The sequence below is a fragment of the Jaculus jaculus genome, chromosome 17 (genome assembly GCF_020740685.1).
Source record: "Jaculus jaculus isolate mJacJac1 chromosome 17, mJacJac1.mat.Y.cur, whole genome shotgun sequence".
In the NCBI taxonomy this organism is placed as follows: domain Eukaryota; kingdom Metazoa; phylum Chordata; class Mammalia; order Rodentia; family Dipodidae; genus Jaculus; species Jaculus jaculus.
The window spans coordinates 20,723,248-20,748,435 of NC_059118.1; the positions used below are offsets into that span (position 1 = coordinate 20,723,248).

The following is a 25,188-nucleotide window of genomic DNA, read 5'->3' on the forward strand; positions in this document are numbered from 1 at the left end:
CACAAGGTAGCACATGTGTCTGGAGTTCGTCTGCAGTGGATAGAGGCCCTGGCATGCCCATTCTCTGTCTATATACCTCTCTCTCTCTCTCTCAAATAAATAAGTAAATAAACAATATAAAAAACTCGGGGAGCTGGGCGTGGTGGCGCATACCTTTAATCCCAGCACTCGGGAGGCAGAGGTAGGAGGATCACTGAGAGTTCGAGGCCACCCTGAGACTACATAGTGAATTCCAGGTCAGCCTGAGCCAGAGTGAGACCCTACCTCGAAAAACCAAAAAAAAAAAAAAAAAAAAAAAAAAAAACCCCCCAAAACTCAGATCTTTCTAGCTGGGCAAACAGTGGACAAGAAGATTGATCTGTGGCATCTGAACTCTTGACGCTGTCATTTGGTTACCCTGGGACTATCAATTATTCCCATAGCTGTCACCACTCCAGCTTCCAGAGACCTGAAGTTTCTCAGACTGTCTTCATAATTCCTCACCACCCTTACCCTGTAGCACAGACAAAGCCAGATGGGCATATGTACACGTAACTCACGGAAGGTTTGAGAATGTCAGTGAGGAGCTAGAAGCAGAGATCCCTCTCAGCGAGACAGGCTCATAGGAGACAGAACGTGAAGATTTGGCCTCCTAATCATAGAGGGTAAGAGGCTACAGCAAACCTCCTCATCACACAATAGCTAACCCATACCCAACCCTGGGAAGTGAGTCCAGGTGCTTGAACAGCCTAGGCAAGCACACTGTCACTGAGCTACACCTCAGGCCCCCAGAGTAGCTAGCTGTTAAATAGTCCCTTTAAAAAAATTGTGTCAGGAAGCCAAATGTGGTGGCACATGCCTTTAATCATAGCACTCCAGAGTCAGAGGTAGGAGGATCGCTGTGAGTTTGAGGACAACTTGAGACTAAATAGTGAATTGCACATCAGCCTGGGCTTGAGCAAGACCCTTCCTCAAAAACAAAAACAAAACAAAACAAAACAAAATTGTGTCAGGGACTGTCGTAAGGGCTTTCATATATTAAAACAATCTTCATATAACCCATAAATACTATTTTACAAATGAGGAAGAAAAGGAAGGGGTAACAACATGGAGTTCCACGGCACAGGTGAATCTCAGAGCTGGGATTTGAAGTCAAGGCAGTCTGGGTTAGTTTTCTTTTTGTGATGGTGGGTATTACATGTGGGGTCTCGTGCATGCTGAGCAAGCACTCGCCCCCTGTGCTCTGTGCCCAGCCTCGGGGCACTCTGGTTCTGCATCTGTGCACTGCATGCCGCACCGTAGCACCTTGGGGTGTCATGAAATGCACCCCAACGGGGTCTTCCAGATGTAAACCTCTGAATCATCTGGGGATCGTATTAAGATGCAGATTCTGATGCTGTAAGTTGGGAGGGGCGTTGCATTTCTCACAGGCTCCCAGGTAATGCATATTTGGTGGGTGAATGGACTGAGCTTTGAGCAGGGGTGGGTGGTATAATATAGGATAGTGAAGCATGTAATGTGACATTGCATGATACAACATGGCATAGGATTATATGGAAGAATGTATCATGGAACCAAAGTCCAATGTTCCTACAGAAGCTACTGTGTATATAGGGGATAATTATGTTATTGTACCTCTCTCTCTCTCTCTACACACACACGTTAACACACACACGTGTGGGTGTTTAGTATATTTATTTATTTAGTTAGTTGCTTTCTACCTTTTTAAATTTTTTACTGACAACTTTCATACTTACAGACAATAAACCATCATAATTCCCTTCCCTCTCCCTCTCTTTCCCCTTCACAAATCCACTCTCCATCATTTCCCCTCCCTCTCTCCATACGCCTTTCATTTTCATGTCATCATCTTTTCCTCCTATGGTGAGTCTTGTGAAGGTAGTACTAGGCACTGTGAGGTCACGGATATCGAGGCCAGTTTCTGTCTGGATGGGTGCACTGTAAGGGGTCCTACCCTTCCCTTGGCTCTGACATTCTTTCCGTCACCTCTTCTGCAATGGGCCCTGAGCCTTGCAGGGTGTGATCGAGACGTTTCAGTGCTGGACACTCCTCCGTCACTTCTTCTCAGCACTATGTTGCCTTTTGGTTCATCCTAGTGGTCATCGCCATCTGAAAAGAGAAGCTTCTCTAACCAAAAGTGAGGGCAGCATTAATATATGGGTATGAGTGTTAAGTGCTTACAGGGCAGTTTGGTGAGCATAATGTATGCATTTAACCAGACAAGAGCAGGCGTTGCACGCCTAAGGCTCATGACCTCCCTCACCATAAATTCTTGATTAGTTTTCAGTACCAGGCGTGTACTCCCTCCCATAGAGCGGGCAGGCCTCCAGTCCAGTTACAGAGTAGTTGGTTTCCCCCATAACAGACACGCCACTATTGCACTCCTGCAGTCTTTTGGCCTGGTTGGCCAAACTTGAGGCTTGCAGTATCCACTGTTTTCACCACTGATGGCTTCTGTCTCTCATAGGGCTGCCTGCAGAGCAGCTTTTCCCAGCTTCCTGTCAGCTGGTCTACTGGGAGGAGGTTTTCAGCTCAGTTCCAGCAGGATTTCTCAGTGACCTTGCAGCCCGGGCATGTGGAGTCTTCAGCAACAGGGTCTTACCATCTATTCTTGGTGGGAAACCAAGAGCCTTGGCAATAGCCTATAATGTTTTGGGGGCAACAGGAACCTCCCTGGCCAAAAACTCACTGGAAAGTAGATGAACCCTGGCACTGAAAATTTTCTAGTAACAGTCTATGGTTTTTGGATGTACCATTTTCCAAAAATAGTTTATTTATTTTTATAATTGTGTGCATATATATATAATATATATTGATCATACTGACTCCCATTGCCTTCTCTTATCCTCCCTGCATTCCCATTAACCCCGTTCTTTTTCCCAATTTGTCTTCCTCCTACTTTAGTGTTTTTTCTTTTGTAATCCATTGAGTTTAATTAGGGTTGCTTGTACGAGCATGGGTAGGATTGGAGTCTGGGCGACTTCTCAGTATAAAAAGGAAAGGATGGGCTGGAGAGATGGCTTAGTGGTTAAGTGCTTGCCTGTGAAGCCTAAGGACCCCGAGTTCGAGGCTCGGTTCCCCAGGTCCCATGTTAGCCAGATGCACAAGGGGGCGCACGTGTCTGGAGTTCGTTTGCAGAGGCTGGAAGCCCTGGCGCGCCCATTCTCTCTCTCTCCCTCTATCTGTCTTTCTCTCTGTGTCTGTTGCTCTCAAATAAATAAATAAGTAAATTAATTAAAAAACATTTAAAAAAAAAGGAAAGGAAAGGAAAGGAAAGGAAAGAAAAGCTGAAGAAGCACTCATTATGTATTCACAGGAAGCCTTTTCATGAGGAGCCTGGGCCTAACATGGACAGGGATTTACGTCGAAAGACTGAGTTGACATCCGTGTACTCACCTTATCAAAGCTTTGCGGTCCAGTAGGTGGTGCATTAAGTTAGTGTCTTTGCTTACACTGTCTAAAGAAGGTCATTGCTTTTCAGAAGCTGAGGCAGATCTGGGAATCACTTGGAAATCACGCGTATGTATGGTTCTTTTAAGAATTGAGGCTGATAGAGCACAGTTGTCTAGCATGTACAAGGCTGAGGGTTTGATACTCAGCATCATACACAACGAAATAAAATGAAAACATGGATCATGGGATGGATGTCCTGCATGACGCGGTCCAGATTCTTCAGGAATTAAGGCCGTGTTTCTTATTGCTATGCAGTGTCCTGGGGGGAAGGGATTGGATTCAGCTTTTCTTTCTTTTTTTCTTTTCCCTTCTACTTCCCTCTATCCCTTCCTTTCCCTCCTTCCCTCCCTCTTCCTTCCCTTCCTTCCTTCCTTTGAAGGACTCAGGAACCAGATGGACGCCATGACAGGCTTCAGAGTCCTCAGTAGGCCTAAGTTTCTGTTTCCCAGCAAGGTCTAAGTTTTTATTTTCCAGTAAGGGTGGGTTTAACACTTATTGGAAACTGATTACACCATACATTCCTGTAGTCATAGATAAGTTCAGTTCCCCTAGCCCCAGCCCGCCGAAATCCTAAGCCAGTCAGAAGAGTACGCTGTTTAAATCAACCAATCATGTACCCCTCCCCTTCTTCTATGTTCAAATCCCTATAAAAACCCTCCCCGCCTACTACTCAGGGCTCTTGTACGGATCCACTGCATTGGTGAAGTCAAGAGACCGAGCTTACGCCCGAAATAAAGCTCCTTGCCCTTGCATATGTGTTTGGTTCTCCTTGGTGGTCACTGGGGGTGCCAAGAACAGGGCATAACACCTTCTTTCTCTCCTTTCTCTTTCTTTCCAAGGGGAGAGCTAGAGAGAGACAGAGAGAGAGAGAGGGAGAGAGAGCATGAGAGAGAAAGTAAATAGTTTCACCCGGACCCCTGCAAATGAACTCCAGATGCATGTACCATTTTGTGCTTTGTTCCTCTGGCTTTATGTGAGTACTGAGGGATCAAACCCAGGATATTAGGTTTTGCAAGCAAGCGCCTTTAACCACCGAGCCATCCTCCAGCCCCTTTCTTCCTCTCTTCCTTCTTCCCTTCCTCCTTTCCTTCTTTCTCTCCTGCCCTTCTTCCTTCTTTCTTTCCTTCCTTTTCTCTCTCTCTCTTTTTTTGAGGTAGGGTCTCACTCTAGTCCAGGCTGACCTGGAATTCACTATGTAGTCTCAGGGTGGCCTCGAACTCATGGAGATCCTCCTGCCTCTGCCTCCTGAGTGCTGGGATTAAAGACGTGGGCCACCACGCCCGGCTTTTCTTTCTCTTTCTGTCTCTGCCTCTGAGATAGGGTCTCATGTAGTTGAGGTTGGCCTTGACTTCTGATCTTCCTGCCTTCACCTCCTGAGTTCTGGTATTACAAGGATGGGCCGCAATGTCCCCTTATTCTGAGCCAGGGATCAAACTTTGGCGGGTGCATGCTGGGCAAGCACTCTGTCAACTGAGCTACTTGAAGCCCTCCCCCGAGTTTTCCTTTCAGTTCATTTTGCACCAGGTGGTAGATTAGAATTTATGCTTATCTTCATCTTTGTCTTTTAACTTTTTGATGAAATTGGCTAGACACTTTAATAATGGCTGGAACCTAATTAATTACAGAATTCTGGAATTACAAAGCTGAAAAAGACCTTGGAGATTACCTGCCAAGATGCAGCCCTCTCCGTGAACAGGGAAGGAAATTGCTCCTCACACTTGTCAATTACAGAATAAAGCCAGCTGAAAATGTCCCAGGGAAATGCAAATTACAAATGCTGCAATCACACACCACACTGCGGAAATGAGGTCCAACAGAGAAATTTTTTACATCTGTGAAAACCCCTTTTCGTGACTTTGAACTGGTGATTTCAAAAGCAAAACAAAACTGAGCTGTTTTATATGAAAAAGGAGGAGAAAGGCACTTTCTATCTTGGCAACTCCTGGGACATATCTGACCACCTAGTGTGGGGCTTGATCTTTAGGGGACTGAAAGAAAACTCAAGCCCTGCCCTAGATCCCAGATCTGTGGGAAACTTACTGGCCCTCTGTACCCCTTTTCACTGTATCCCTCATCTTTGGTTTTATTTTTACTAATTCTGAGTCATACTCCTGCATGTAAAGGCTTAAAGGGGAGAAGACCACAGGTTCTGGCATGCTTTTATTTTATTTTAAATTTTTATTTATTTATTTGAGAGCAAAAGACAGAGAGAGAAAGAGGGAGAGAAAGAGGGAGAGAAAGAGGGAGAGAAAGAGGGAGAGAAAGAGAGAGAGAAAGAGAGAGAGAGAGAGAGAGAGAGAGAGAGAGAAAGAGAATGGGTGCACCAGGGCTTCCAGCCACTGCAAACAAACTCCAGACATGTGCACCCCCTTGTGCATCTAGCTAACATGGGCCTGGGGAATCGAGCCTCAAACCAGGGTCCTTAGGCTTCACAGGCAAGCGCTTAACCACTAAGCCATCTCTCCAGCCCCTAGCTTTCTTTTGACAGTCCTAAATAATGCCTTTTTTTTTTTTGTATTTTTTCAAGGTAGGGTCTTGGTCTAGCCCAGGCTGACCTGGAATCCGCTATGTAGTCTCAGGGTGGCCTTGAACTCATGGTGATCCTCATACCTCTGCCTCCCAAATGCTGGGATTAAAGGGGTATGCCACCATGCCTGGCCTAAATAATGCTTTTTGTCCCCTGAAGTAGGCCTTCCATGGTTGATATGTTTTTTCATTTATTTAATTTTCCTTTTTAAATTTTATTTTTTTATGAATGAGAGAGAGAGAAAGAGAGAGAGAGAGAATTGGTGCACTAGGGCCTCCAGCCACTGCAATCAAACTCCAGATGTGTGTGCCTTTTGCACATGTGCAACCTTGCACACGTGTGTGACCTGTGTGTCTGGCTTATGTGCGACCTGGAGAGTTGAACCTGGGTCCTTAGGCTTTGCAGGTTATCTTTCCAGCCTGTTTTGTTTTTTAAAAATTATTTTTTTTATTTGAGACAGACAGACAGAGAAAGAGGCAGATATATAGAGAGAATGGGCACACCAGGGCCTCTAGCTACTGCAAACAAAATCCAGATGCATGTGCTACTTTGTGCAGCTGGCTGGCCTGTGTGGGCCCTGGGGAATCGAGTCTGGGTTCTTTAAAGGCTTCACAGGCAAGGATCTTAACCACTAAACCATCTCTCCAGCCCTTGTTTTTTTATTTTATTTTATTTTTTGTTTTTAGGTAGGGTCTCACTGTACCCCAGGCTGACCTGGAATTCACTATGTACTCTCAGGCTGGCCTTGAACTTACAGCGATCTTCCTACTTCTGCCTCCTGAGTGCTGGGATAAAAGGCTTGTGCCACCATGCTTGGCTTCAACATGTCTTTCTTAAGCCTTAGAGACTCTGTGTTGAATAAAACCAGGAAGGCTGAAAGGATAAAGCTCTGGCCTCAAATTGCTAATATGGTTCAGGGATCCAAATCCTTCCATGTATAAATTCTCCCCAAAGACAACTTGGAGGGTGCTTTAAGACTCTTCCGATATGGCCACTCATTGTGTTGAGTTGGCTCATTTTAAAAATTGTTTTATTTTTTAGAGAAAGAGACAGCTAGAGAGAGAAAGAGGCAGATATATATATAGAGAGAATGGGCTCACCAGGGCCCCTAGCCCCTGCAAACCAACTCCAGACACATGTGACACCTTGTGCATCTGGTTCACGTGGGACCTGGGGGATAGAACCTGGGTCCTTAGGCTTCACAGGTAAATGCCTTAAATGCTAAGCCATCTCTCCAGCCTGGCTGTTATTTTTCTTTTCTTTTTTCGTTTTTGGTTTTTTGACATAGGTTTTTGCTCTAGCCCAGGCTGACCTGGAATTCACTATGTAGTCTCAGGGTGGCCTTGAACTCAAGGCAATCCTCCTACCTCTGCCTCCCAAGTGCTGGGATTAAAGGCGTGCGCTACCACACCTGGCTCCTGGATGTTATTTTTCTTTTTCTTTTTTTTTTAAATTTTTTTGTTTATTTATTTATTTCAGAGAGACAGAAAGAGAGAGAGAGAGAGAATGGGCGCGCCAGGGCCTCTGGCCACTGCAAACAAACTCCAGACGTGTGTGCCCCTTGTGCATCTGGCTAACGTGGGTCCTGGGGAATCGAGCCTCGAACCGGGGTCCTTAGGCTTCACAGGCAAGCGCTTAACCGCTAAGCCATCTCTCCAGCCCTGGATGTTATTTTTCTAATCAACACCTTAAAGCTGTTGTCTTTAATACCAGTTGAAGACTAGCACATTCTGTCCTCAAGCCCCTTCTCCTGGTCCTGCTGCACCTGAGCTGTATACCCCAGAGATAACTGACATTTAATTTTTCCTTCCTTCATTCATCCCATCGCTCTCTTCTCCCCATCAACAACACTGATTTTTTTTGCATTGATAAAGATACATAAGACAATTTTTTTCCTAGAATTTAAAAATTTTTATTTATTTATCCAGTTTGAAAGAGAGGGAGAGAGGCAGGTAGACAGAGAGAGAGAGAAAGAGAGAGAGGGAGAGAATGGGCTTGCCAGGGTCTTCATCCACTGCAAACCAACTCCAGATGCATGCACCACTATGTGCATCTGGCTTCTGTGGGTACTGGGGGAATCAAACCTGGGTCCTTAGGCTTCACAGGCAAATGCCTTAACTGCTAAGCTATCTCTCCAGCCCACATAAGACAACTTTGAACAAGATTTATTTTTATTTATTTATTAGAGACAGACAGAGGGAGAGAGAGAGAGAGAGAGAGAGAGAGAGAGAGAGAGAGAGAGAGAGAGAGGGAGGGAGAGAATTGGCACACTAGGGCCTCTAGCCACTGCAAATGAACTCCAGATGCATGTACCATCTGCATCTGGCTTATGTGGAACCTGGAGAATTGAACCTGGGTCCTTAGGCTTAGCAGGCAAGTGCCTTAACTGCTAAGCCATCTCTCCAGCCCATAAGCCAAGTTTTGAAGGATATTTTAAAATTCGTTTATTTATTTGCATGTGTGTGTGTATGGGTATCCAGGGTCTCTTGCCCCTGCACACAGAATGCCAAACGCTTGTGCCACATTTTGCCTCTGACTTTACATAGGTGGCTGGGGAATTCAATCTGGGGTAGCAGGCTTCGCAAACAAGTGCCTTTAAATGTTCTGAACCACCTCCTTTAAGTGACATTTTCAGTCAATTCAAATCCTTCCCCCTCTCACCTCCAGAGGAAAGGGGAAGTTGAAATATTGAAATAAAAGTGGATGTGTACTAAAGTAACAAATGAATATGTAAAAAGAACAAAGTACAGGGCTGTGCAAATCCGAAAAATTCCCTCGTATTTTTAAGGAAATGTGAGATTGATATCATGTATTTTCTGCATTTCCTCTTTCTTCTCCCCTTTCTTTCCTTCCATCTCTCCTGTTCCTTCTCCCTTCCTCCTTCCTCCCTTACTTTTCTCTGGACTCCTAACGGCCTGGGAGTTGTGCATAGATTGCAGAAACTCCCGGAGCTGGGATTTGGCGGAGGATTTGCATACGGACAACCTTTGAGCATCACCTTGCCGTCCCTCCCAAGTGTCCTGTGGAAGCAACTTGTAATAACTTTGTAATTAACATTTGTCCCTGTAATTGTAATGACTTAAAATGGTGAGGCAATTTTGTCTGTACAGTGAATACTTGTTTTTGTGGGGGGGGGGGGTTTGAGGTAGGGTCTCACTCTAGCTCAGGCTGACCTGGAATTCACTATGTAGTCTCAGGGTGGCCTCGAACTCACAGTGATTCTCCTACCTCTGCCTTCCGAGTGCTGGGATTAAAGGCATGTGCCACCACACCTGGCCAGTGAATACATGTTTTTGCCATATAAATAAAAAATATTTTATTTATTTATTTGTAAGGAGAGAGAGAGAAAAAGAGCATATGGACACACCAGGGTCTCTCAAGCCTGCAAATGAACTCCAGATGCTTGTGCCCCATTGTGGATCTGGCTTAAGTGGGTACTGGGGAATTGAACCCAGATCATTAGGCTTTACAGGCAAGCGCCTTACCTGCTGAGCCATCTCTCCAGCCCTGCAATAAAATTTGTATTGAATATTTTAATATATAAACATACTTTAATTTGATTAGAATCCCCTCCCATTATCCTTTTTTTGTTCCCCTATTCTATCCCCATTCCACTGAACCTCCTCCTTATTCCAAGTAGTCTTTTTATTTTTATTTTTGTGGTGTCATCTCTTTTTTATTTTTTTTAATTAAATATGGACATATTTAGTATAATAACAACACATGTTGGTAGCATCTTTTTCCTCTTCCCTGCCTCTTTTCTGAAGAGGCCCTCCTTGTTGGGGATGCAGGTCAACCCCATGGAGATTGTGGGTCATGCATTATGGGGGCAGCAGTCAGTTATGGGGGAGAGGCAATGTCTCTGTGCAAAATGTCCCAACTTGTGGCTCTAACGATCTTTCTGCCCCCTCTTCCACAAAATTCCCTGAGCCATGCTGGGAGCATTTTAAGTCTACTTCAGTGATGGGCACTTAGGAGCCTCTGGATCTCTGGTTTGGTAGGTGTTGCGTGTCCTTCGCGTCTGTCTCCTTCATTCTTGTGCTGAAATCAAGTTCACTGAGAAAGCAGCACTCTTGCTCATTTCCCCAATTCCCTGTGGCTTCAGCTGAGGCCGGGGTGAAGTGCGCTGGGTTGTTCATCTCCTCAGGGCCAGCTCCCGTCTGAAAAAGAGAAACCGATTCTCCAAAGGATGGTGAAGTCAGCACTGGTTAAATAGGATAACCAGGGCTGGAGAGATGGCTTAGCAGTTCACGCGTTTGCCTGCAAAGCCTAAGGACCCAGGTTCAATTCTCCAGGTCCCATGTAAGCCAGATAGATGCACAAGGTGGCGTATGTGTCTGGAGTTCGTTTGCAGTGGCTGGAGGCCCTGGTGCACCCATTCTCTCTCACTCTCAGTATGTCTCTCTCCCTCCCTCTCTCTGTCTCTAATAAATAAATAAAAATAAATATTTTAAATAGGATAACCATTATTAATTCAGAGAGAATTTAAAGGGTGTAGACCCTCTTATAGCCCAAGATTAGTGGGGGCTTGGCAATGGGAAGCAGAATTGTTATCTGGATATGATTCTTAGGCCTTCTATTTTGATGTCTCATTCTTCCTCCTTTTCATCTCCTCCTCCTGTTCTTTTTATTTTTATTTATTTTTTTATTTTCAAGGCAGGGTCTCACTCTAGTCCATACTGACCTGGAACTCACTCTAGTCCGGGGCTGGCCTTGATCTGACAGTGATCCTCTTACCTCTGCCTCCCAGCCCCTTCCTCCTCCTCCTCCTCCTCCTTCTTATTTTAAACCTCCTCTGTCTTCTATGTCAAAATGTTGGTGGGCTTCAACAAACCTCTTTAACTTTTACCCCCATATAAACCATTTGAGGTTATCATCTTACACATGTGAAATTGAAGTTCCAAGAAGTGATATCACTTTCCCCAAGCTACAAAGTTACCAAGAGGTATTTGAGATTTAGACCTCTATGCTTACCTGACCCGAAGTCTTCCACTTAATGTTTATTTGACAAAGTCACAAGTCACACCTCTGCCCAGAACTTTGCACTTATCTACCAAATTTTCACTTGTTCAATGTTTTCTTTCTTTGAGTTAGCAAATATTTCTTTCCTTTCTATCTAACTTTTGTTTTGTTTTTACAAGGTAGGGTCTCACTGTAGCTCAGGCTGACCTGGAATTCACTATGCAGTCGCAGGATGGCCTCGAACTCATGGCGATCCTCCTACCTGTGCCTCCCAACTGCTGGGATTAAAGGCGTGCACCACCATGCCTGGCTCTCTAACATTTAAAAAACATTATTTATTTATTTTAAAGACAAAGGGAGAGAGAGAGAGACACACACACACACACAGAGAAAAATGGGTGTGCCAGGGCCTCCATCCGCTGGAAACAAGCTCCAGATGCACGCGCCACCCTGTGCATCTGGCTTACATAGGTCCTGGGGAATCGAACCTGGGTCCTGTGACTTCACAGGCAAACGGCTTAACAGCTAAGCCATCCTTCCAGCCCTACGATGACCTTTTGACTAATAAATTTTGAAGTTATACCTTCGCCATAGGTTTCTCCCTCTCTTGTTCTTGAATATTAGATTGGGGAGTCTGAAAGATCACGTTTTAGGATTCCTTCCTATGTGCTTGGCGATTCAGGGGCCATGATGGCTCCAAGGCCGGCGATGGAGGCCTGGAAGTTCCTGGCTTCTCTGCTTGTGCTGTTCGTTATAAGCAGTGGCTGGTTGTGTTTCATTTTACCAATAAGCATGTATCACAGATCTTTTTTTTTTTTTTGTGGTGAGTTTTAGGCTGAATGAATAAATCTACTTATAAGATGGCAAAGCCAAACTCCTTAGGCGGATGTAGTTTGTTTAGAAATGAAATTAAAAAAAAAAAGACTAAACAGCTGAGTCATAGAAATAAACCATATCTCATGGGTAATGTGGGAGACACCTTTGTTTAGTGGTATTTTTTGAAACGAGGTCAAAGATCCGCATTCGAATAACAGTTTTTTCCTTGACCTCTGAACTAAAAACCAGTCTTGGTTGGAATTTTCACAATAGATGGCTTGAAAAGTATTTTATAAAAAAATCACCATGGGCTGATGAACTGAAAAGATTCTCTCACCTTTTCCTCTCACACAGATCAGGAGTATTTATTTGTATGTATCCTTTCCAATATCTAGTGGATTCTCAATAAAATCTTGACTCAATGAGACAAAGCTACCTATTAATAAAAAATTTAAAAAAGTTCACATGAATTTGACAAATGAAGAATTTAGATTCCAAGTTACCAATTTTTATTTTTTAAAAAATTGTGTGATGCAGCTGGAGGGATTGCTTAGTGGTTTAAAGCATTTGCCTGCAAAGCCAAGAGACCCAGGTTTGATTCCCCAGGACTCAACGTTAGCCAGATGCAAAAAGGGGCACATGCGTCTGGAGTTCATTTGCAGTGGCTGGAGGTTGTGGTGTGCCCATTCTCTCTCCCTCTTTCTCTGTCAAATAAATAAACAAATAAATAAATATAAAAGTAAAAAATTGTATGATATATGATGTATGTATGTATGTATGTATGTATGTATGCATGTATGCATGCATGGGGGAGAGAGAGAAAGAGGAATGTGTGGGCACTCCAGGGCCTCTGGCCACTGCAAATAAACTCCAGATGCATGTACCAACTCTATGCATCTGGCTTTACATGGGGTACTGCGGAATCAAACCCAAGACATCAGGCTTTGCAAGTAAGCACTTTTAACTGCTGAGCCATCTCTCTCTTTTTTTTTTTCCCGCCCTGAGGTAAGGTCTTGCTCTCGCCCAGGCTGACCTGGAAGTCACTATGTCATCTCAGGATGGCCTAGAACTCATGGCAGGCGATCCGCCCCCTCAGCCTCCCTCCCAAGTGCTGGGGTTAAAGTTGTGCAGCCGCCATGCCAGGCTCAAGTTACCGCCTTTTAATCTCTTATCTTCTCAGGGCGAGCGGGGTTCCGATGGGTTACCTGGCCATCCTGGTGAAAGTGAAGACACGTAAGCACCAAAGCTACTTCCCTTTTCTTTCCCTTCACTCTGCCTCTTCTCCTTCCCCTTCCCTTACTTTCCTTTTTTTCCTTTCCCTTCCTTACCCTCTCCCCTTCCCTCTTTGCACCTTACCATTCTCTCCCTTCCTCTCCTCCCCTCTCTTCCCTGCCTCTCTCTTCTTTCTTTTCTGGCTGTTCCTCCTCCCCCCCTCTGCCCCCCCCCCCCGTTTGTAGCTGTTTCTTTTTCTTTTTGTTTTTTGTTTTTTCGAGGTAGGGTTTTGATCTAGTCTAGGCTGACTTGGAATTTACTATGTATTCTCAGGGTGGCCTCGAACTCACGGCGATCCTCCCACCTCTGCCTCCCGAGTGCTGGGATTAAAGGCGTGCGCCACCACGCCCGGCTTTGTAGCTGTTTTTTTTTGAGATGGGTTCTCACTCCATAGATAGCCCAGGCTGACCTAGAACTCTCTCAACACCCCAGGCTGGCCTTGAATTCATGGCCATCCTCTTGCTTCAGCTTTCCCCAAATGCCATGAGCCACCATGCCAAGCTCCCACTTACTCAATCTTATTTTCCCTTGTTAAAATGGGTCAAATATTAGCAATACTTATTTTTTAAAAAAAATTATTTTATTTATGTTTGGGAGAGAAAGGGGCAGATAGGCAAAGTGGGACCTTCAGCCGCTGCAAACGAGGTCCAGAAGCATGCGCCACATTGTGCAGCTGGCTTACGTGGGTCCTGGGGACATCGAGCCTGGGTCCTTCCGCTTTGCAGGCTAGTACCTTAACCGCTAAGCCATCTCTCCAGCTCTAGCAATACTTGATTTTATTAAGTATTTCTACTACATTACAAATTAAAACAGAGGATTTTAAATTAGTTACTTATTTCAAAATGACCAACCTACTGTGTTAACATAAATGACACATTTATTTTTCACAACTTTTTTGTTGACAACTTCCATAAATATAGACAATATACCATGATCATAATTTCCTCCCACGACTCCCCACTTTGCCCCTCTCAAGTTCCCTTCCACTGAATCCTTCCTTCTTTCCAACTCTCTTTACTATTTTGGTGTGTGCATTTTCCCCTCCTATTGTGTAGATCTTATGTAAGTAGTGGTGGACATATTCCTTTATGAAAAATGAATGTATTTTACAAACAAAATTAGCATAAAATGACCGTGTTCTACATATTTGGCTAAGTAGAGGACAGCTGAATTTGCATAGTGGCTTTTGTATTTGGCTTGCTGGGACAGCATTGCTATGTGGCCTCTTAACTCTACCCTGTACTTGGGAAGGAGTAAGAGTGAGAGAATTAGCATGTAAGTATAGCTGGGAAAATAGTTGTAAGTCTGTGACCTTCTCAAAGGAGGGCCAGGAACCCTCCTGTGTCCACTGTGTATACAAATATGAATGCCTTCTTTGCTCCTCTTGTCTTTCCTGAATAGTTAACTGTCTGAGCTTGGAAGATAAGCAGAAATTAAAGAAAAATGTCACCGCGGAGACTTATGTAACCCAATCCACGTCTTTGATGGCGTTCACGGAGGATTTGCTCGAGTTCTCTATTTTCCTTCAGTAATGATAGCCTCAGCTGTTAGAAATCTTCAGGAACATGAAGTGTGTGAATTCTTGGTATTTTATTTAGAAGTAGTGAAAATGTTCCTTTGAAATTTTTGTTATGTTTTAGGATGTCCTTAAAATCCTTTAAGTGCTAGTGAGCTGGAGTTAGGAGAATTCCAGAAAGTTCCTCCAGCCCATTTAGCACCACTGATTCTGATCTCAGACAATTGGGACAAGTCAGGCCTTGTCTAGCTGCAGACGATGGCTTTGTTCCCCACCTCTGTTTGTTTTTTTTTTTTTACTTTTTATTTATTTATTTATTTATTTGAGAGCGAGAGCGACAGACACAGAGAGAAAGACAGATAGAGGGAGAGAGAATGGGCGCGCCAGGGCTTCCAGCCTCTGCAAACGAACTCCAGACGTGTGCACCCCCTTGTGCATCTGGCTAACGTGGGACCTGGGGAACCGAGCCTCGAACCGGGGTCCTTAGGCTTCACAGGCAAGCGCTTAACTGCTAAGCCATCTCTCCAGCCCTATTTATTTATTTTTTAGGTAGGGTCTTGCTCTAGTCCAGGCTTCCCTGGAATTCACTATGTAATCTGAGGCTGGCCTTGAACTCACAGCGATGCTCCTACAACTCTGCTTCCAGAGTGCTGGGATTAAAAGCATATGCCATTATGCCCAGCTTTCTAACTTCCAAAAAAACCAAGATACTGCACAGAGCTCTTTGCAACAGATATAGAAATATCATGGAGAGGACATTTATAATTTTACATTTTATAGTAGAACCTTAAAGAAAAAAAAAAAGAAACAGGTGAAGTTAATTTTAATATATTTCCTTTAGTCTCAAATATCTAAAACGTTTCAACATTTCTTTTTGTGGTGTGGTGTGTGTGCAGGTGTGATCACACCGTGTGCACGTGCGATGTGTGGAGGTCAGAGGAGAACATCTGCCACTAAATTCAGAGCTGCCGCCTTGTTGGTCAGACTGGCAGTCCAGGGGAGCCGCAGTGATTCTCTAGCCTCCATGCCTCACAGATCTGGGGTTACAGGCATGCACGGTCATACACAGCTGTTTACCTAGGTGTTGGGGAATTGAGCTCAGTGTGAATCAGACCCTGTCATGCCCTCATGCTTGTGTGGCAAGCACTCTTACGCTCCAAGCCTCCCCTCGCCCACCATGCATGTTAAGTTTGATCCTCCACATACTGCCAGGGTACTACAGGAACAATTCAAAGGTATCAATAGAAAAAACTGCTCTAGGGCTGGAGAGATGGCTTAGTGGTTAAGGCGCTTGCCTGCAAAGTCAAAGGACCACAGTTTGATTCCCCAGGACCCATGTAAGCCAGATGCACAAGGTGGTGTATGCATCTGGAGTTCTTTTGCAAAGGGTAGAGGCCCTGGCCTGCCCATTCTCTCATTCTTTCTGTCTCTATCTGCCTCTCTCTCTCAAATAAGTAAATAAATAAATAAAATTAAAAAAATCTAAAAAGAAAAGAAAAGAAAAAGTTGCTCAGGAGAGGAGGCGATGAATGTGCCATACTCAGGAATGGGAAGTACTTGACTGAAGAAAGTTAAACACGTTTTAATTCTTCATGAACCCGTGAGAAACCCACCATCCACCTAGTCATGGCTGCCTGAAGGAAATATTCAGATCCACTTGTTTTACTTGAATTCTGAGGTTTTACCTATGTAGTTTGACTGAACTGGTTAAAAATATGATATGAGGCTGGAGGGATGGCTTAGCGGTTAAGGCGCTTGCCTGCAAAGCCTAAGGACCCAGGTTCAATTCCCCAGGACCCACGTTAGCCAGATGCACAAGGTGGTGCATGCATCTGGAGTTCATTTGCAGTGGCTGGAGGCCCTGGCATGTCCATTCTCTCTCTCTCTTTCCCTCTTTCTCTCTGTCAAGTAAATAAATAAAAAAATTTAAAAATGCAAAAAATAAAAATGGTTTCAGCGATTTAGGTCTTCATTTGGGCCAACTGACGAATGAACAATTTGATTACCTTCCAGGCAATCTGATCAGATATTTGAAGATGTCTAACCATGAGGACCAGGCCACAGTTTAGTCACCGTGACAGGCATGGGTGGTGATGGAGACAATTGCTTATAAGACCGCCTTCCAGTGTGTCTTTATTCCCAGGGAAAAAGAGGCCTTTGGAGTCTTCCTGGACTCGGAGGAGAGGAGGGATGCGCAGGTATGAGGAGGCCTCAGGTAAGAGTATGATCTCAGCCTGTGGGACTCCTTCCCCCTCGCTGTCATCCCTTGAGCTGGAGAGCAGTCTCCATTCTTCTGCACGGCTGTGGAGCGTTAGCTCTTCACACTGCAGTTCTGCCAGGAAGTAAAGTCTGCAGTTTTCTGGACGGTGATCCCAGCAAACAGCAGGGCCGGGGCAATGATGTAAGAGAGAGAAAGAAGGAAAGCGACCTGCAAAAGGCACCCTGTCAGATTTGCACTGCGGGCAGGTACACAGCTCAGTGCTGTCGGGGGAACTCTGGGGGCCAGCCTTGAGTATTAACGTCAGTGCTACCCACTCAGAGATGAGGGGGCTGGAGGGCTCTTGTTCCAAGTCCCATCAGGCAGGAGCTGGAGGGCTATTCCCTGGAGGCATTACTCCCATAGCACTTTTGACCTATCTTGCACGTGGGTAGAACAGGCCCTGGTCCTGGTTAAAAAGAAAAAAAAATCCTTGGGCTGGAGAGATGGCTTAGCGGTTAAGGTGTTTGCCTGCAAAGCCAAAGGGCTCAGGTTCGATTCTCCAGGACCCACGTTAGCCAGCTGCACAAGGGGGCACACACATCTGGAGTTTGTTCGCAGTGGCTGGGGGCCCTGGCCTGCCCATTCTCTCTTAACTAACTAACTAACTAAATAAATAAAAGTTTAATAAAGAAAAACAATCCTCTAGAAAAGAGTTGAGGGTGCTGGAAGGTGGGTTTGAGAACACTGGACTTTCATGGGATGAAGACATATGGATGAAACACCCTTTTTTTCTTTATTAATTATGTACATACTCAGTGTGTAAACAGCCATGGAGGTACCATCGTTAGCCTCCTCCCTGTCTTCCCCCCTCTGAAGGGCCCCCCAACTCATTGGGGAATGTGGGTCTTGTGTTGTGGGGGAAGCCATCAGCTATGGGGAAGAGGCAACGTCTCTGTGCATAATGTCCCAACTTGTGGCTCTGACAACCTTTCCGCCCCTTCTTCCGCGAATTTCCCTGAACCATGTTGGGTTCGTCTTTAGGTCTACTTCAGTGCTGAGGTCTTGGGAGCCTCTGTGTCTCTGGATCTCTGGTTTGGTAGGACCCTTTTTGAATGTTTGTCTTCAGTGTCTCTTCCAGGACTGGAGAATATCCTTTAACATGACTGAAAAAAAAATTATCTGCAACATGAAAGTTTTAAAGAGAGTTTCCCCAAATATATTAACCAAGTTCTAAATGTATTAATGAGTCATTCTTTCAATGGATTTGTCCCAATGTTCCTAGTAGTGTGACAGGGGTTTATTATGGGGGGGGGGTTCAAACACAAACCCCATATCTGAGCTCATGTCTGTTTCAACCAAGGAATTGGAGAAAACAAACTTAGAGGAATAATTATTGAATCATTACATTTTTTTTCTTTATTTTTTTCCTCAATTTTTATTAACATTTTCCATGATTATAAAAAATATCCCATGGTAATACCCTCCCTCCCACCCCCCACTTACCCTTTTGAAATTCCGTTCTCCACCATATCCCCGCCCCATCTCAATCATTCCACTTACATCTACACAATACCAGCCTATTAAGTACCCTCCTCCCTTCCTTTCTCTTCCCTTTATGTCTCCTTTTTAACTTACTGGCCTCTGGTACTGAGTTTTTTCCTTCTCATGCAGAAGCCCAATCATCCACATATGACGGAGAACATGTGGCGCTTGGCTTTCTGGGTCTGGGTTGCCTCACTTAGTATAATCCTTTCCAGATCTATCCATTTTTCTGCAAATTTCATAACTTCATTTTTCTTTACCACTGAGTAGAACTCCATTGTATAAATGTGCCACATCTTCATTATCCACTCATCAGTTGAGGGACATCTAGGCTGGTTCCATTTCCCAGCTATTATAAATTGAGCAGCAATAAACATGGTTGAGCATGTACTTCTAAGGAAATGAGATGAGTCCTTAGGATATATGCCTAGGAGCGCTATAGCTGGGTCATATGATAGATCAATCTTTAGCTGTTTTAGGAACCTCCACACTGATTTCCACAATGGCTGGACCAGATTGCATTCCCACTAACAGTGTAGAAGGCTTCCTCTTTTTCCACATCCCCGCCAACATTTATGATCATTTGTTTTCATGATGGTGGCCAATCTGACAGAAGTGAGATGGAATCTCAATGTGGTTTTAATCTGCATTTCCCTGATGACTAGTGACAACTTTCTTTAGATGCTTATATGCCATTTGTATTTCTTCCTTTGAGAGTGCTCTATTTAGCTCCATAGACGTTTTTTTTTTTTTTTTTTATTCAGAACTCAGGAGGGATGAGGGAGAGTCTGTGGACCAAAGGAGGGAGGATGGATGAACCCATGTGGTGTAAGGGCCCACATAAAAGTCCATGGGCCTAGGGGAAAATGAAAATATCCTTTCCCACCCTGGCAGCAGCTAAGGGTGGGAAGGAGGACAAAACCTGAGATGCTGGGAGATGAACAGCCCAGGAGCCAGAAAGAAGACAGAAGTCAGAAGTATCCCCGGCCCCCGCCTTGTGGGATCCACCTGGGCTTATGGGTCAGGGCCTGAATAAGAAGCCATCACACCTGGGTGTAGCTTCCGGGAGGCTGGGCTTGACTCTGGGCACTCCTGAGCAATTCTAGCTCTGGGGCAGGTGCCTCAAGTAGCAGGGCAAATGGGTGACAGAAATGAGTTTCAGAACTCTCTTATGAGCCTTTTTTGTCTTGCTCGCTTCAGAAGTCCTTACGTGTTTGCTAGCTAGCGTATTATCATTTTTGTCTGAAAAAAAAATAGGATCATTACGAAAATAAGTGGCTGGTCCCAGGCCCCTCTGTATAGTAGACAGCTTCACAATACTGGGATGGACATCCAACTGGAGAGTGTTTATATGCGAGGAAGGGATTTATTTCAAGCTTACAGATCCCGAGGAAGTTCCATCAACGGCAGCAGAAGCTGGCTTCCATTCATAAATCCAAACACAGAGCGCCACCACCACCAGCTGGCAAGCGTCAGAAAGCAGCCAGCAAGGACCCAGCCGGAGCTCTCACCTCTCTGTACACCTTTGGACTAGAATGCAGGTTTGTTCCCAGTGACACTTTAGGGCTGGACTCCAGGATCTACCCTCAGTGACACCTCCTCCAGCCAGGTGACTGGAGAGCCAAGTTACAAGTTTAATTTTAACATCTGAGTCAATGGGGGAACAGACATTCAAACGACTACACCCTACAACTTAAAGGGTTGCCAGGTGCTCTTTTTTGCCTGGGTCACAGGCAAAGGGTGAGGGCAGTAAAACTCATTATATTTGCTGGAGATGAAAGACATCTTTCTTTTTTTATTTTTTTTTAAACTTCATTTTTATTTATATATGAGGGGGGGGAGGAGGAGGAAGGGAGGGAGGGAAAGAGGCAGAGAGAGAATGGGCATGCCAGGACCTCCAGCCACTGCAAATGAACTCCAGATGTGTGCACCTCCTTGTGCATCTGGCTTACGTGGGTCCTGGAGAGTCAAACTGGGATCCTTTGATTTTGCAGGCAAAGACCTTAACCGCTAAGCCATCTCTCCAGCCCCTGACATCTTTCTTTTGATCTAATAATTATATTTTCTTCAAACTAGGTAATGACTTTCTAAATGAATCAAAGATTTAAAAATCTCATCAAGCCTGATTCTTTTTCTCTTTTTCTTACTTTCTATTTTGTTTTGAGTACTGGAAATTGAACCTAGGGCTTCATGCAAGCTAGGCAAATGCTCTACCACTGAGCTGTATTGCCAGTCCTCAATTCTTTTTATTTTTCATTTGAGAGAAAAAGAAGCAGAGAGAGGCAGAGAGAGAGAGGGAGAGGGAGAGAATGGGCATGCCAGGGCCTTTAGCCACTGCAAAGGAACTCCAGACACATGTGCCACCTTGTGCATCTTACATGGGTCCTGGGAAATTGAACCTGGGTCCTTTGGCTTTGCAGGTAAGTGCCTTAACTATTAAGCCATCTCTCAAGCCCCCCTTTTTAAAAATGTATGCTCATTAATTTTACCTATTAGTGGAGTTATGTATCATATTTTAATGTGTACATATGGTACATATGAAGTCCAGCCTCCACTTTCTTTAATTTCTCCCATTACCTTCCCAGTCTCTAGTAACCAGTAAATTCAGGTCGACTCTTAAAAATATATTTATTTATTTGTGAGAGAGAGACTGAGAGAGAGAGAGAGAGCGAGAAGGAGAGAAAGTTTGTAAAACTATGGGTCCATCAGGGCTTCTTGCAGCTGCAAACTCCAGATGCATGCACCACTTTGTGTGTCTGGCCTCACGTGGGTACTGGGGAATTGAACCTGGGCCACCAGGCTTTGCAAGCAAGCACCTTTAACTGCTGAGCCATTGTTCCCACCCAATTTTTTTTTAAAAACAATTTCTGCATATGAGAGATAACATGTAATATTGTTTTATTTTTGTGACTGGTTTATTTCATTTATCATAATGTTCTTCAGTTCCATCTATTTTATGGCAAACGACAGTGTATTATTATTTTTTTTTTTTGTTCTTTTTCAAGGTAAGGTCTCACTCTAGCCCAGGCTGACCTGGAATTCACTATGGAGTCTCAGGGTGATCTCGAACTCATGGTGATCCTCCTATCTCTGCCTCCCGAGTGCTGGGATTAAAGGCGTGCGCCACCACTCCCGGCGAGTTTCATTTTTCTTAACAGCAGAGTAAAATTTCATCATGTGTATATGCAGTGCATTTCTTTGTCCATCTGTCCGTCAGTGGACCTCTCAGTTGGCTCTGCAACTTGCCTATCGTGACGAGAGTGGCCCTGAGCGTGGACGTTCAAATCTGTTGGGGATAGACGCAGGAATGGTGTAGCGGAGGTATACAGTAGGTATATCTTTCGTGTTCCGAGGCACCTCCATGATGATTTCCGTAGTGGCTGCACCAGTTTCCAGTCCCACCCGAAGTGAATAGTGAGCGCTCCTCTCCCAGCACACCCTCTCCTGTGTTTGCAGTCTTCTGGGTGGATGATGGCCCTTTCATTGATGTGAGTGGAGAATGCTTTGGTGGAGAAGAAAAAGTGAGCCACAGATCAGAAAAAAGAAAGAAAGAAAGAAAGAATATTTCCCAGTAGTGAAAACGTTTGAAAATAACATCAAGTAAATGTAAAAAAGGGAATAAAATATAAAAACCTGATTTAAAAGATAATAAGAGGGCTGGAGAGATGGCTTAGCGGTTAAGGTGCTTGCCTGAGAAGCCTGAGGGCTCGGGTTTGATTCCTCAGTACACATGTAAACCAGATGCACGAGGGGGCACCTGTGTCTGGAGTGCGTTTGCAGTGGCCGGAGGCCCTGGCGTAATTGTGTCAGTGGTCAGGAGCAATATTACCTTTCTCTCTCTGGTCCTTGCTGCTTGACCTCTTACCAGGTGAACGGTTCCCCTCAGTGCTTGCTTCTTGAAGGAAAGAACTCAAGTCAGTTTAAGCAGAAGTTGATTTATTCAGTTTTCTTCCCTTCTCTTCTTCCCTCCCTCTCTCTCTTTCCTTCCTCCCTTCTTCCCTACCTTCTGTTCCTATCTTTCTCCCTCCCTCCCTCCCTCCCTCCCTCCCTCCCTCCCTCCCTCTCTCTCTCTCTCTTTCTTTCTTTCTTTCTTTCTCTTCTTTCCCCTCCCTCCCCCTTCCTTCCTTCCTTCCTTCCTTCCTTCCTTCCTTCCTTCCTTCCTTCCTTCCTTCCTTCCTTCCTTCCTTTCTTTCTTTCTTTCTTTCTTTCTTTCTTTCTTTCTTTCTCTTGTTATGTGTATACAGGTGTGCATGCCATGGTGTCATGGTGTGCCTGTCCTCCACCTTACTTGAGACAGGGTCTCTTGCTGCTGCAAATGAATTGCCATACTGCACACACACATCAGACTGCTGGCCTGTGAGCTTTGAACTCTCTTGTTTCCATCTCCCATTGTCATTGGCATGTTGGGATCACAGACACATGTGCCACTTCAGAGCGGGCTGTATGTGGATGCTGGGGTATTGAACCTGGGCTTGCAGGCTTTGCAAGCAAGCAAGCAATTTAGCCTCTTAACCATCTCTCTAGCCCTGTAGATAGAAGCTTATTAAGAAAGCAGAGAATGGTGGGGGGGGGGGATGGAGAGATGGCTTAGCAGTTAAGGCATTTGTCTGCAAAGCCAAAGGACCCAGGTTCAATTCCCCAGAACCCACATTAGCCAGATGCACAAGGGGGCGCACACTTCTGGAGTTCGTTTGCAGTGGCCGGAGGCCCTGGTGTGCCCATTTTCTTTCTCTCCCCCTTTCTCTGTCAAATAAATAAATAAATAATAAAATATTAAAACATTTCTTCCCATGATCCTCTAGAGAAGCCCACAGGTGGGGTCAAAATCACACTCTAAAGGATATCATAATAGTGTGCGGGTCTTCTGATGGTGCTGACCCTCTGCTAGGGTGTCTGCGTGGCAATTGGGAAAGTGCCCCGGAACCTTAGCTTCTGATGGTGTGGGGATGAAGCTATCTGCAGCTTTAAGGATGCTTTACCACAAAGGGGCATTCGGCCAGGAGACACAGCATCAACATACAGCTGCAGTTTCCTTGGCTTTCTCATGTCAAACTCCCTGCCCGATCAGGAGAGTTAGCTACCGAAACACGGCTGCAGTTTTCCTTGGTCAGCTCACGTCTAACTCCCCGCCTACCACCGTCGAGCTGGGCCTCCGGCAGCCCGCGCTTCCCTCCTCAGTGTCGGCCTTCCTGCCCTGCACGCTTCCCTTTCAGGGACATTTCTATGGCCGGTTAAGTTCAGGCTTCCTGACTCTGGATCATTCCTTGTTCTCAGGCTACCAGCTCAGTTTTAGTATACAATATGGTTTTTTTTTTTAACTATTCTTTTTTTTTTTTTTTAAATATTTATTTATTTATTTATTTGAGAGTGACAGACACAGAGAGAAAGACAGATAGAGGGAGAGAGAGAGAATGGGCGCGCCAGGGCTTCCAGCTTCTGCAAACGAACTCCAGACGCGTGTGCCCCCTTGTGCATCTGGCTAACGTGGGACCTGGGGAACCGAGCCTCGAACCGGGGTCCTTAGGCTTCACAGGCAAGCGCTTAACCGCTAAGCCATCTCTCCAGCCCCAATATAGTTTTTTTAAAATTTATTTGAGCGAGAAAGAGAGAGAGAGAGAGAGAGAATGAATATGGGTGCACCAGGGCCTTCAGCTGCTGCAAATGAGCTCTGGACTCTTGCGCCCCCTTGTGCACACTTGCAACATTGCGCTCTTTGCGTCATTGTGCATCTGGCTTATGTGGGGCCTGGAGATTTGAACATGAGTTCGTAGTCTTCCAAGGCTAGTGCCTTAACCACTAAGCCATGTCTCCAGCCCTGCTAGCTCAGTTCTAAATAGTAGGTTCCCTCTTAAGAAGCCACCCCAGCCACTGCCGTACAAGTCCTTAGTGACAAAATGGTATTCCTCTCCAACTGGGGGAATCACCGTCTCACCAAAACCCACAGCTGAATTTGCAGACTTTGGCTTGTCCAGAGGGCCGAGCTGCCAGGCTTTTTTCACCAGGTGCCTGCCTTACCTCTGGCAAGAGGCTTTCTCTAGCCCCCTCTCTCCTCACTGGGCAATCACACAGCTGGAGCTGGGCTAAGCTTGGCTTGCTTCTGTTTGGTTCATTACCTGTCATTTTCTCTACACTTTTCAGGTGTCTAATTATTACCTTTGCAAATTTCTGAAGCACTTCCAGTTTATCCCATTGGAATTGAGTCTGTATTTTCTGTTTTTAAAAAAAATTTATTTGAAATGAGGACATCAAAAAAGAAGAGAGACTAGTTGACAAGAAGGGAGTCAGTGAAGGGAGATTTGGGGGAGGGAAAAGGTTGGGCGGTGGGAAGGGATGACGATCCTGGTGTATTGTTTATATTTATGGACGTTGTCAATAAAAAAGTAGAAAAAATTTATTTGCTTGTGTGTGAGTACACACACACACACACACACACACACGTGTGTGTGTATGTGTGAATGGGCACACCATGGTCTCTTGTCTCTGCCAATGGACAAGACACATGTACCACTTTTTAAAAAAATTGTGACTTTTAAAATAACCATTTTAAAAATGTTTATTATTATTATTATTGTTGTTAACAAGATGTTTCCTATAGATACATCCATCATGTGTTGGAACCCTCTTTTCCCTTGTCTTTGCCCCCATTCCGTTGGGATAATTCCCAGTAGGGTTGCAGGTATGCCAATGGGGTTGTAGCTTATGTAGTGTGGGAGCAACATGTACCACGTTTTATGTGCAGCTTAATGTGGGTGCTGGGGAATGGAACCTGGACCACAGACTTTGCAAGCAAACACCTTTAACCACTGCACTATCTGCCCAGTCCTTGAGTCTATGTTTTCTTGTCCTGACTGCCATCTTTCCCCAGGTTGCACAGAGGCAGCTTCCAGCCCAACACCTTAC

At 44.9% G+C, this 25,188-nt stretch overlaps 1 pseudogene; it reads left to right on the forward strand.

Annotated features, from left to right (window-relative positions):
• The window catches only part of LOC101604002, a 117,933-nt pseudogene that overhangs the window by 19,716 nt on the left and 73,029 nt on the right, over positions 1 to 25,188 (forward strand).